The sequence below is a fragment of the Microcaecilia unicolor genome, chromosome 9, assembly GCF_901765095.1.
Source record: "Microcaecilia unicolor chromosome 9, aMicUni1.1, whole genome shotgun sequence".
Taxonomy (NCBI): domain Eukaryota; kingdom Metazoa; phylum Chordata; class Amphibia; order Gymnophiona; family Siphonopidae; genus Microcaecilia; species Microcaecilia unicolor.
In genome coordinates, this window is record NC_044039.1 from 115,094,905 (window position 1) to 115,109,172 (window position 14,268).

At 44.7% G+C, this 14,268-nt stretch overlaps 1 protein-coding gene across 1 annotated transcript in view; it reads right to left on the minus strand.

Moving 5' to 3' along the window:
* The window catches only part of ARHGAP5 (Rho GTPase activating protein 5), a 133,618-nt gene extending 120,499 nt beyond the window's left edge, over positions 1-13,119 (minus strand). Inside the window, exon 1 of the mRNA XM_030213780.1 lies at positions 12,380-13,119. The gene's annotated coding sequence lies outside the window, so the exon portion shown is untranslated. The remainder of the gene's footprint in view (positions 1-12,379) is intronic.
* Between the last annotated feature and the right edge of the window lie 1,149 nt (positions 13,120-14,268).

The following is a 14,268-nucleotide window of genomic DNA, read 5'->3' on the forward strand; positions in this document are numbered from 1 at the left end:
CTCCGTCCTCCTGTATGCTGCCTGACGGTCTCGGCGAGATTCAAAATGGCCGCCGAGACTTCAATTCTCGGCGGCCATTTTGAATCTCGCCGAGACCGTCAGGCAGCATACAGGACGACGGAGAGCAGCGCGCTGGGCAGGAAAGAGGGGGCTCTTTCCTGTCCCGACGTCACTAGACCACCAGGGAAGATCGCGTGACGTGAGTAGGGAGAAGTGGTGACAGGGCCGGGGGGAGGGCGATCCCGAACTCGGAGGGAGGGATTCGGACAGGACGCACCGGAGCACCTAGGTTTTAGAGGAGGGAAAAAGGAAAAAAAAATTTTCCTATTTCCCTCCTCTAAAACCTAGGTGCGTCTTATGGTCCGGTGCGTCTTATAGTCCGAAAAATACGGTAGTTTACCTGAATGTAACTTACCCTGACCTAATACTGCAAAAAAAAAGTGTGAGCTAAATCCGAATAAATATTTCTATTTAATGAAAATTTTACTGTACTGTTTGAATATGTATATTACCAATAGTGATAATATAATTACTATGATTTTCTTTTTTCCAACTTTACCTCACTATCCTTTTTTTTCTAGTTATACTGTTATTAAATGTAAGCAAATCTTAATGCATACATATATAAATAGTGCTTTGTCTATTAGGTAACTGTAAGCATTTCATTACTCCTACCGCTCCTCTACACATAGAAGATCCTTACTTGTACTTAAACTAGGTATTATGCATACTCCGAGCTATGCAGTATGCATAATGTGGGGTGGCTTAAAGGTTAGTGCAGTGGGTTGAAGACCTGGGGAACACAATTAGATTCCCTCTGCAGCTCTGTGTGACCCTGGGCAAGTCACTTAGTGGGCCTTTTACAAAGGCGTACTAGCTTTTTTAGCATGAGCTAAACACAAGAGACTCCCACATATTCCTATGGGCCTCTCTAGCGTTTAGCATGTGCTAAAAATGCTACCATGCCTTTGTAAAACACCACCTGAGCCCCTCCACTGCCCCAGGTACAATATACTACTTAGATTGTGAGCCCATTAGGGACAGTGCACATAACTGTACAATTGTAAACCACCTCGACTCGTGCTCAAAAGAGGAGATATATCAAATTAATAAACAATAACAACAAATGATAAGTCTAGCAACCATGTTCAGAATTCATTACAGGGATGAGGTGCTCCTCGAAGCGAACTTTATATTGCATATGAAAAACTTCAAAACTAAACTTTACTGTAATCTGAGAAAACACAACTAATGGTTTATTTTCCTTTTCACCTGCATTTTCAATTGAAGTCTAGGTCTGTCTATGCACCTTAGAAAACAACTTGATCTGCAATGGAGAAATTAGGTCCTACCTACTAATTTACTTTCCTTTAGTCCCTCCAGATTGGCCCAGCAAGACTGAGGGGTGTGCACGCCTTCCAGCAGGTAGAGACTGAGAACACTGAAACTTAACAGAGCCAATAGAAGTCCAGCTCAGCCCCCTCCAGCCTCAGTATATCAGTAACAAAGAAAGAAAACAGAACCTCTGTGCACCACTGGACAATACAGCCTTGGATAATAAGAAAGCAAAAGCATGCAGGAAAGCGACCAACACCACAGAACATCTCATTAATAGAAACATCTTTGATTCGTCATGAAACGTATACATTTCTTTATTTATTTACATTCAAAAAACTGTCCCCACAGAAACCAGGACAAAGAAGACAACCAAGACCAAACTATCTAACCGCTCTGCCGAAAACAAAACACATCTGAATGGGAAGGGAGCTGGGCTGGTCTGGAGGGACTAAAGGAAAGCAAGTTAGCAGGTAGGACCTAATTTCTCCTTCCTTAGCTTCCCTCCGGACCGGCCCACCATGACTGATGGGAAGTACCAAAGCAGTCAGTTAAGGAAGGCACCAAACTAGCCCCACAGCAAGAACTCGCTGACCAAAAAACGCAATCCCGATGCACCGGTACATCGATTCTGTAATGCTGCACGAACGAATGTAACGAAGACCAAGTGGTCACCTTGCAAATCTCCACATGGCGACACCAAAGACAACTCTGCCCAGGACACAGCCTGTCCTCCAGTACAATGAGCCTTAATTCCATCCAGAATCAACCTACCTTTCAGAATATAGGCCAAACCAATGACCTCTTTGATCCACTTGGCTAAGGTAGCCTTTGAAGCTGCCAAACCAGAAGCAATACCACTTGATCTGACCGAAACTCCAAAAAAGAAGCTCTGCACGATAGAGCTTGCAATACCGAAACACGCCTTGCCGATGAAATAGTGACCAAAAGACTGGCTTTAAAGTAAGCTCCTTGATGGAAAGAGAAGCCAGAGGTTCAAAGGGAGGATGAGTAAGAGCCAAGAGGGCCAAATTAAGACAGAAAAGGAGACTATTGAGGCGGACGCAAGACATTCACGCCTCTCCAAAAAAAAAAAAAAACCACATCCGGATGACTAGTCAATAACTTACCCTTGACCCATCCCCCAAAATACGTCAACACCACTATCTGCACCTTCAGGGAAGCTACGGCTAATCACTTATCAAAACCAGCGACACACTAGCCTGCAATGGCGCAATCCCCTGAGCACCACACCAGGCCTCGAAAATCCCCCAAATATGAACGTACCCAAAGAAGTAGAAGTACGGTGAGACCACTACTACTACTACTACTACTATAAATCATTTCTATAGCGCTACCAGTCATACGCAGCACTATAGAAGAAAAGACAGTTCCTGCTCAAAAGAGCTTACAATCTAAATCAGAACATTACTACTACTACTTAACATTTCTAAAGCACTACTAGGGTTACGCAGCACTGTACAATTTAACATAAAAGGACAGGCCCTGCTCAAAGAGCTTACAATCTAAAGGACAAGTGAGTAGTCAATTCGATAGGGGCAGTCTGGATATCCTGAAGATAAGAGTTAGGTGCCGAAGGCAGCATTGAAGAGGTGGGCTTTAAGCAGAGACTTGAAAATGGGCAGGGAGGGGGCTTGACGTAAGGGCTCAGGAAGGTTGTTCCAGGCATAGGGTGAGGCAGAAAGGGCGGAGCCTGGAGTTGGCAGTGGTGGAGAAGAGACCGAAAACAATAACCACGCTTTCTCAGCTAAGCCCTTTCAACAGCCAAGCCGTAAGACAAAATCAAGCCGGATTTGGCATGAGGACCGGGCCCCTGAGACAGAAGACCGACCGACTCCAGCAACCGCAGTTTGGGAGCCACCAGAAGCTGCCTGAGATCTGCATACCAAGGACACCTCAGCCAATCTGGAGCTACCAGAATTGCGAGCCCCACATGTTTTTCTATCCTTTGAACCATAGGCGTATAAGAGGCTTGGGGAGGCTTAACCACTACCTTCCCCTCCCTGCCACTGCCTTCTGGCATCCACAACTAGAACCACAACCTTCCATTTCTTTCCCTTCCTGATTCGTGTAGGGACATAGCCCTCGGCACGCTGCCAGCTCTCCGCCAGTCTCTGTCTTCCTCCTCCTCCCTCCCAACCCCCCTAATACAGGAAATTACATCATGGGTGTGAGAAAGGAGGAGGAAGACAGAAACTGGCAGAGCCGGCAGTGTGCCGAGGGCTATGTCCCCCCGCATACTTTCATTTTTTCTTCCAGCCAAGTCGGGGTCCAGGGAGACAGTTGCACAAATCTGGAATGGAATGGAAGCTCGCGGACTCTAGAAGGCAGCTACCTTGGAGGTGCCAGTGAGTGAATAATTGGGGGGGGTGGGGGAAGAGAGAGAGAGATGGAGTGATGGTGGAGTGAGGGGAAGATGAACAATACTGCATGGTGGGGGATGGGAGAAATAAAAGAGAAACAGGACTGTGGAGCAGAGAAACAAGTTATTCTGGATGGAGGGGGTGGAGAGAAGTCAACACTAGCTTTACTAGGGGATGAGAGAGAAAGACGGAAGGGTAATGTTAGATGGGGAAGAAAATGAGAGGGTGAAAGAGACAGAGGGGCAAAGTTGGATGGTGGGAGGTGAGAGAATTAGAGGGGCAACATTAATGGGTGGTGTAAGAGAAAGAGGAGATCCTAGATGGCTGGGGGAGGGGGAGAGCGAGGAGATCCTGGATTAATATGTCATGGGGAGGGGAGGAAGAGAGAAGGAATCTTGAATGGCCGGGGTGGGCTGAGATGGGGGAGGAGACAGGAGATTCTGGATGAATACAGCAGGGGCATGGGAGAGAGAGGAGATCTTGTATGGCTGGGGCATGGGGGAGATGGGATGCTACATAGAAAGTGGAGAAAGAGACAGGAGATTCTGGATGGGAGAGCGAGAGGAGATGCTACATGACTAGGGAAGAAGGACACAGAGGATATGCTGCATGGATGAGAGGACATAAAGAGACTATACAGGAGATGTATGGCTGAGAGTGAGAAAAACAGAGGGGAAGGTATTGTATTGATGAGGGGAAGCGAGTGAGAGAGAGGGACACAGATGGGAAATGCTGTATGGCTGTGGGGAGAGAGAAACATGAAATGGAAATGCTACATGGCAGGGGGAAGAGAGGGAACAGTTTGTGAAAGACTGAGAAATAAGAGAATTAAAATGGGAGGGCCTGTGTGAGGAAAAAAGATTAAAAAAAAAAAAAAAAAGATTGAAGACTGGATACTAAGAATGATTATCTGAGTGGACACAAATTCAGTAAAATACAAGAAGGCCGAATGGGAGATATTGGTGTCACAGATGGATGCAGTGTAAGAGGTGAAGACACGAGGAGAGGAAAAAAAATGAAAAATGGATTTGAGACCCAGGAAAGAGTTAAGATGGGAAAACAGTAACCAGAGACTGCAACCTACACAATTAGAAAAATTAAATAGCCAGACAAAGGTACAAAAAATAAATTTATTTTTAATTTAGGATGAAATAATATGGAAATTGTGTTGGTCCACATTAACAGAAAATAAAGATACCTTTTTATTGTACTACTAATAAAAAAGGCCCATTTCTGTCAGAAATGAAACGGGCGCTAGCAAGGTTTTCCTCGGAGTGTATGTTTGAGAGAGAGTGTGTGTGAGAGATGGAGAGTGTGATAGAGAGAGTGTATGTGAGAGACAGAGTTTATTGTACTACTAATAAAAAAGGCCCATTTCTGTCAGAAATGAAACTGGTGCTAGCAAGGTTTTCCTCAGAGTGTATGTTTGAGAGAGAGAGTGTGTGTGAGAGATGGAGAGTGTGAAAGAATGTATGTGAGAGACAGAGAGTGAGTGAGTGTGTGCCCCCTCTCCCCTCCCTTTATGGTTTGAGGCCCCCCTTCGACCCCCACCTTTTTGGTCTCAGGACCCCCCTCACCCCCTCCCTCCAGCCACCCATGTCCAGCGACCCTCCTCTCCCCCTGCCCCCCCTGCAGCCACCCATGTCCAGCGACCCTCCTCTACCCTGCCCCCCCTCCAGCCACCCAGGCTGACGTCACTCACAGCTGATTTCCAGGCAGGGGGAGGAGTAGGGAAACATGCGGAGCAAGTGGCAGGGAGCGGCGCATCAAACAACGACCCTCCTCTCCCCCTGGCCCCCCTCCAGCCACCCATGTCCAGCGACCCTACTCTCCACCTGCCCCCCCCCTCCAGCCACCCATGCCCAACGACCCTCCTCTCCCATGCCCCCCTCCAGCCACCCATGTCCAACGACCCTACTCTCCCCCTGCCCCTCCCTTCCAGCCACCCATGTCCAACGACCCTGCTCTCTCACCTGTCCCTCCTTCATCCACCCAGGTTGTGTAACCAAGTCTTCGGGGCAGGCAGGAAAGATTCCTGGTCCTGCCTGGCCGCTGCGGACGCTCCCCCGCTGCCAGATCACTGTTCAAAATGGCCACCGAGACTTCTAATGGCGGACTCGCAAGACTTCTGCTGAAGTCTTGGAGGCCGCCCTTGTAACTATCGGCGGCCATTTTGAACAGTGATCCGGCAGCGGGGGAGCGTCAGCGCCAGCAGCGGGCAGGCAGGACCGGGGATCTTTCCTGCCTGCCCCGAAGAATTGATTACACACCCTGGGTGGATGAAGGCGGGGCAGGTGAGAGAGCAGGGTCGTTGTTTGATGCGCCGCTCCCTGCCACTTGCTCCTCATGTTTCCCTACTCCTCCCCCTGCCTGGGAATCAGCTGTGAGTGAATTCAGCCTGGCTACGGAGCCTAGCTCAGCAACTCCGAAGGAGCCATGGACACAGGCAGACACATTAGAATGTTGGTGGTGAGAATTATCATATAGGAAATACATTTTTTGACTAAGTAAACCATCCTGACCTGAAGAAGGTTTTGACCTCCGAAAGCTAGTCAAAAAATCTATTAAATTAATCCAAAGAAAAGGTATCACCTTATTTTCTAGTTTACTTTTACTTTTAATTAAGTGTGTAGACTGTGTCAGTTTTTAAAATTTACATCCCCTATCTTTATTTTTTACAGTACAGAAGGAAATACATTATTGTTTCTATTTCTCTGGTTTTACACTATATGCAGAATCCAGCTTCATGGGGTTTCAGTTTAAGTTTTGACTACATATTTCTTTTTTTAGCTTGTGGTTACTTATTTCATTCTTAGTGAGAGTCTGCCTGTGTTCTGCATTTGTGAAAGAGGCCAGTTATTCTGATAGCATTAAATGTCTGTACGGAATCAGTTTAGTAGATATATTAATATTCTAGTGCCCACTGATAGGTTTCCTATGTAGGCCCTCATATGACTCCTGGAAGTAAGTGCTATTATGGTATGGTAGAATAGCTTTATAGGTCCTTTCGTAACTTTAACATTTTGTATTACTTCACAATATGCCTACTACAAGATTTTGAATTTGGATTTAGCTCATGCCATTCTCAATTATAGTTCAGTGTAAGTTACATTCACATACATTAGATATTTTTTTCTGGAGGGCTTACAATTGAAGTTTGTTCCAGAGGCAATGGAGGGTCCAAGATGTTAAGGAGCACAGTTAGATTTGAATCCTGACTTCTCCGGTTCTCAGCCCATTGCTCTAACCATCATGTACAGCTAATATCTAATCCTACCATGTTTGGTAACTCAACAATAAACTAAAGGGCAGCAGATCTGAAACCTGATGACCATTTGGCAACCTACCACAAACATCGACAGGCAAATCGATAGGGGGCATGCGATAAAGCTACAATGTAGTAAATTTTAAACGAATCAGAGAAAATGTTTCTTTACTCAACGTGTAATTAAACTCTGGAATTCGTTGCCGGAGAATGTTGTAAAGGTGGTTAACTTAGCGGAGTTTTAGAAAGGTTTGGACGGCTTCCTAAAGGAAAAGTCCATAGACCATTATTAAATGGACTTGGGGAAAATCCACTATTTCTGGGACAAGCAGAATAAAATGTTTTGTACTTTTTTGGGATCTTGCCAGGTATTTGTGACCTGGATTGGCCACTGTTGGAAACAGGATGCTGGACTTGATGGACCTTTGGTCTTTCCCAGTATAGCAATACTTATGTACAGTAACCTCAGGATTTTTGTTACAGTGATGCTGAACATCACTGTTCACATAGCCAACAGGAAGACTGGGGAGCTACAGCTGATTTGGCAGTCAAGTGTTAAAGTACCTGCATATATTTCCAGAATACGGCAAATATTGTTCTGTTTAATATGTTGCATTATTTTGATTTTTTTGGCACCTTTTACTAAGGTGCGCTAGCATTTTTAGCTCGTACTAAAAATCAGCTGATGCTAAACACAGACACCCATTATATTCTTATGGGTGTTGTAGTGCCAGCTGATTTTTAGCATGAGCTAAAAACGCTAGCGTACCTTAGTAAACAACCCCCATAATTCCCTGGAGTGTGTTCAGAGTATATAATACCATCAGTAACAGAGGTACTAGGTAGGGGAGGAAGCTGTGTTCAAAAGTGCCCCCCACTGTCCCTTTACTGCTGACACAGGTGTTGCACCACAAGGATTTTAATTTGACCAACATTCCACCTCACTATGGCCCTAGCCCCGCCCCACTTTGGCCTCCCCCAAACATCTGAGTCACCGACCGCCTATGATTTGAACGACGCAACCTAACAGAGGCCAGGGAAGGAATACGTACAGCAGATCCGTCAGCCACAGGTGAAGAATAGCATCCAGGCCCTCAGAGCACTATTCCTTTCTGTGGCTGAAGAAACGCGGCACCTTGGCATTTCGCTGAGTTCCATCAAATCCATCACTCACCAAACAAGGATCCTCGAAACAGGACTTAGCTTGGACTTGGAAGCTGCATCTGCCAACCAGTCACAAAGCCAGAGTATTCTTCGCATTGCCACCCCTAGGGCCATGGACTTCGCCGATACCCACAACAAATCATAAAGAGCATCTGACAAGAACGCCGAACCCATCTCAATCTTTGCCACTTCCTGATCTACCAAGGTAAAATCATCCAAGTCCCTGTCCAGCACCCACTCTGACCAACGGAAGCATGCTCTCACCACCAATGCTCCCGAGATGGCCGCCTGCACCGCTAGCCAAAACATTATAACAATGCTTTAAAAGAGTCTCTATTTGACTATCTTGAGGATCTCTGAGGGCCGTGCTGCCATCCACCAGTACTGTATTCACTACCGGTGGCTTAAGCCATTCTTTCTCCTGGTCTGGCACGGGATAAAGCCAAATCATAGACCGAGGCAGTCAAAAAGGCGCATCTGGAGCATCCCACTGCGCCTGAACAATGTCCCTAATGTCCTGATGCATAGGGAAGGTCCTGCCCAGCTTCTGCACCCCTTTAACCAAGGGATCCACCTTACTCTGCTGCGGTACCTCCAGAGTTTCCTCAAAATTCAAAGTAGACGTCACTAAGGAGATTAGCTCCTGCAAATCTTCCTTATGGAAGACTCTTGCCACCGACGAGTCCTCCCCAGCGGTAACTCCTCCTGAGAGACAACTGCCTCCTCTCCTTCCATACCATCTTCTTCATCTAGGACCAGTTCATCCAGTTCTCCTCCTAGAGATTCTAACCAGCCACCAAAGCGAGGTCTTGACTATCCCAAGAGAGTCTGGGCCTTTTAGCTCCCGACCAGTCCCCTGAGGAGGGCCACAGGGCCATGACTCCCAAAGGAGCAGACTGATGCAGTAAAAACACCTTATACATCTGTACCACAAACTCTGTCCCCCTCCGGGAGTCCATGTAAAACTCCAGGCCTCGCCACCCCTGCTGACTGCTTCAAGAGCTGTGCTGCACGCTGTCCTGAATGGGCCTGAGAATTCAACAAGGCGGGAGTTCCTGCCAAAATGGAACCCATCTTGATTCCATTCCCTGGCTCCACTGAGGACATCGCTACAGTGGGAGAGTCCAAACTGCGGCTCCTCGCTTCAGGCAAACCCGACGGCCCCATGTTCTCCAACGCGGTACAAATTTTGCAGACACCAGCCACCATAAGACTGTGCCGCTGACAGATTGTGCACCGGCGCAGTTTCTCAGCCACGCCAACCGAAATGTTACAAGTCTCTGAGAGGAACACAGCCAGGAAAGGGAACAAAGCAGAGCAGTGTTGGTCGAGCTGCGCTCCACTTCTGCCAAACTAAAATACTTTTTTTTTTCCTTCTTTTTTAAATCCTCGTGGCTGTTCCCCTTAGTCTGCCAACACCCTTCCTTCGAAGGGGTGAAGGCCAAAACAGAGATAAGAAGCAACCCCAAGGCAACCTGCACTCAGGAAGAGCTCGGGGATACAGGGGAGGAGAGACTCTGCCACTGAAGTGCGCATCCCCGAGGCATCTGAAACCCCCTCAGGTCTTTGTCCCAGCCAATAATACCCAGCAGCACACAGAGAGAGAAATTAAAGATAGATTTATATATATATATATATATATATATATATATATATATATATAACCCGAGATGGAAGGGCTCACCACATCTTTCACCTGCTGGAGACTGAGAATACTGAGGCTGGAGGGGGCTGAGCTGGGCTCCTATTGGCTCTCTCAAGTTTCAATGTTCTCAGTCTCCACCTGCTGGAAGTCGTGCACAACCCATCAGTCATGTTGGGCCGGTCTGGAGGGATGCTAAGGAAGCAGCCAATTATGTATCAATCCTTCTTGTATATGATCCACTACTGGTTAGATTTAGGATCTTCCATAAAACATTTTATACAAGTATACTGAATAGTTCTATCATACAACTCTTAGAAACTGAACAAAATCACAAGTGTATTACTACTTCTAGCATATGTACATTTTTCATAGTTCTAACTCTCTATTTTAAGAAAGAAGAGTTCTGTAAATATACTATTGAGAAAAATGCAATATAGAAATCCTAATTCACATTTTACTCATAAGCAAAATGTAAAACTATCAAGTTGTAGTATTTCAACAAATGCACTAGTGAAGTATGCTGATCAATGACATTCCCTAAAAAAATGAAAGAAAATAATTTGAACAAAGATATTTCTTACAAAAAGACCAATATTTCGCTTAGCATTTACAGAGAAAAGAGAAGATTGCATGTATCCACTAAACATACAAAAAAAAAAGTTTATCCAATTATAATCAAGAAACATGTTTCATGCTAAGCAAGTAAATCTAATTTGCTTCAAACTATACCTTCCATATAAATTCTAGAAAGTAATAGAAGTGTTTAAAAATAATGAATATGTCTTTATCTGTATTTACCATTTAGCTTTGGGAAGAAAGATTTTGCTTTTAAATAGAATTTGATCTGGCCCACCTCTGGTAATTCCTATCATTCCTGTGTGATAAACTTAATTTCACAGTAGCTTACACATGATTTTTTTTACCTATCTACAACTATAAGTACTACTACTACTACTACTTATCATTTCTAAAGCGCTACTAGACGTACGCAGCGCTGTACACTTGAACATGAAGAGACAGTCCCTGCTCGACAGAGAATCTAATTAGGACAGACATACAGGCCAAACGAGCAAATTCATATCTAATATGAGCTAACCATACCATTTTAGAAACTTTTCAATTAAACTACTAAAATAGTCATCAGCAGTGCCACCAGCAGGTTATTTTCCCGTAACTAATTTGACAATTCATTAACTATTTTGTCACATTAAAAAACTGAGCCAATGAGTACTTTGTCAAACTTTTTTATAACCGTGTAGTTTTAGAGGTATGAAGCTTTTACTCTTAGTAGCACTACACACGCACAGAATTCTTGCTAAGAAGTTAAGACATAAAGAACTGACTCAGAAGAAGCTCATATCGAGTTCAAAATGTAACAAAAAATATTTAATAAAAACGTTTCCTTCACTTTTGAAAGTTGTCAAGAACAGGCTTCAAAACTTGCAAACTTCCTCAACATGTGAATATATGCAAATTTTAAACCCATCATCATCTATAAACCATACAGGAATCAAGCTTTAAAAAATAAATAAATATGCCACATGAAAAGAAATATTTGGTATGGTCAGATGTCAATCATTCACTGCACTCCTAACTCCCTCTGAGCCTCAGCATCGAAAGGAAACGTACTGTTTTAATTTTCGACTGGATAATTTAACTGTATAAATGAAAAAAAAAGAAAACATCTACATATGAGAACATTTTATATAATGACTTTATTAATAAACAATCTTTGCCACGAGTATAAAATGGAGAAAAAAAATCGGCTTTTGCCTATGACACCGAGGATTATCACTTCACTGCCGCAAAAAAACAAATGCTAACCAAAAATGTCCAACAGCTGTGTGCTATTTCCGGGTTTCCAGGGAATTCCTACGAAACGCTTACATTTACTGGGGTGCTTATTTTTTGCCATTATCATATATTAAAATGTATTATTTTCTGGCATCTCACTGGGTGAATTTCTTAAAAAAAAAAAAAAAAAGAGAGAAAGAAACAAAAGCTGGGAAGTAAACTAGTGGCAGGTAGAACAAAACTACCTAGTGAAAAAGAAATAATGCCTGAACAGTTCTCTCAAATCGGGGGCTAAACTTTTCTCCTGAGTTATTTTTAAAAATGATCTTGTTTGAAAAATTCTAGCACAGGAGTTATGAACTACACAGCAAGATGTTTGTCAATTTCAAAATAAATCATTCAGATCCCTGACCCACCAAAATATATATATATATATATATACACACATATACATACACACACACATGTATGCTAATGCATTTGTTTAAGCTGGTGGTAAATTAAATCGTGTTACTTCCAGATGTTTCCAGGGGCCTCTTTTTTTTCTTTTCTTTCCCCCCTCGCTCTCACCTTTTTTGAGGAGAGGCCTGTGAAAGAATCAGAATCCAGCCAGGGTACATTTCCGGCTTGTAGGCATAAAAGCAAAGCGAGGTCAACAGACACCTTACAAATCTGTGCCCGGGAGAGCCGAAACTGCTCCCTACCTAACCCCAGCTTTCAGTGCACACCCGGGTAGCAGAGACTAGTAGTTTCATTTTCTCCTCATTCCTGTAAAAGAGATTTCTTCCCTACCTAACATGGTGGCTGTCGGCAGCAGTGAGGCCAGCATTCCAAGAGCAGGAGAAGAAAGCGGTGGGGGGATTTAATCACTCTCTTCCCCCTTCTCTTTCCACGCCTTATGCCAGTTGTAGGGGTTTTGAGGTGGAGGGGGGATTTCTTTTCTTCTTCCTTTCTTCTACCTCACGACGGCTGTTCCTCCTTTCCACCCCTCTATTCCCGCCCTTCTCTAGCTATGCAAGCAAACGATAGAGGGGAAAAATAATCAGAAGGAAGAGCCGTGTTCTCGCTTCAACTTTCACCTCCCATCTGAAAGGAGAGACTCTTGTCGCTCGAGGAAGGGCAGGAAGCTGGGTGGACTATTCTCGCAATCCTTTTCCTTTCATTTTTTTTCTTTTCTTTTTTTCCCCATTATTATCTGCGAAAATTCAGAGTCTAGAGTGTTGGCACCGGCTGTTGCTGCTGCTGTTATGATCGCCGTCCTTGGTGCATCGCTGGCTCCCCCACCTGGTCCGCAATCCTGATGATTCAGTAATGGCGCCCGAATCCGATCCCACTCGCCCTCGCTCGTGCGAGCAGAGGGGGAAGGGAACGGGGAAAGTGCGGCATGCCCGGCGCAGCGCGCGACCGCCAACAACAGCGGCGGCGGGGTCGTTGGGCAGACGCGGGTGGAATGCCGGCTTCGGATGTCAGCTAAATGTCAATAACTGTAGTAGTCATCATCTATATATTGTATTAAAGTAGATAACGTTTTAAGCCAGTTAGTTGATTTGTTGAGGGTTTTTTGTAATATATATATATATGAAGAGGTGGAGCTGGGAGAAGGGAAGAGGCTTGGAACGCTTCTACTATGACGTGTCCTCGCCTTTGCGTACCTTTGTGCTGATCACTCTCTAGTTCACCAATCTTTGCAGAATAGCTTGCATTCTTTTAAAGTATTTAGTTTTCAATAGTATACTTTTCTTCAAAATGCATTCCGTAACTGAATTCCTTGAAAATAAGCAATTGGCGCTGGGCTGGACAATCCTGTCTCCCTTCTCAGGAACTTAGCTTGCTCATCATCCCGTAGCCCAGCAAAGCAGCTCATGTGCTGTCCTATTAATAAATCCTTTTAAATGTGCAACAGTTAGATGGCTAGGAGGATTGGAATCTCATCCAGTCCGTGATATTCCTCTCTTGTGTCTTTTTAAGGAACTGACTTGAATAGGAAGTACTACTGCAATTAGTTTACATTTTTTTAAGGTCAAAGTTTTCTTGATTTTTGGCAAGTAGACTTGGAACTAGCTAGCCTTTTCTTTCTGAGTATGCATAGTGGCTATTGACACAACAGTGTCAAGAATGAGGTACTTTGGCAGAGCTGCCTATTGGAGAGATCTCAATACTGCAGTAGCAGACACAAATGAGGTGCACTGACGGAGCTGAAAAGAAGAAAGCAGCCTAGCATTTGGAACAAGGGGCTGAGAATTACATTAGCGCAACTACTCACTGATCCTACTTGTGACTCTGGGCAAGTTACTTTACGACTCATTTTCAAAAGAGAAAAACATCTAAAAAATTAAGTGACATTTGGATGTTAGTAGTGTACCTCACCTATATTTGTCAAAATTGATTTTGAAAGGTGACACACCCACTTCCAGGTTTTCAACTTGTCAGGACATCCCAAACCATGCCCACTCCCTGTCCTTTTGACATCACAGCCCAAGCTGGCACACTCCCTGCCCCTTGGATGATGACACTGGACATGAGCAATGTTGCCAGGTGGAAAAATTTTTTCCCACCCAAACCAGCCTAAATCCAGCCCAAAACCCTCCCAAACTCAAACCCCGCCCCCGACACCCCCACCCCACATCATCACCCCCGCCGTCATCGGCACCGCCTCCCCGTCATCGGCCCCGCCCAAAATG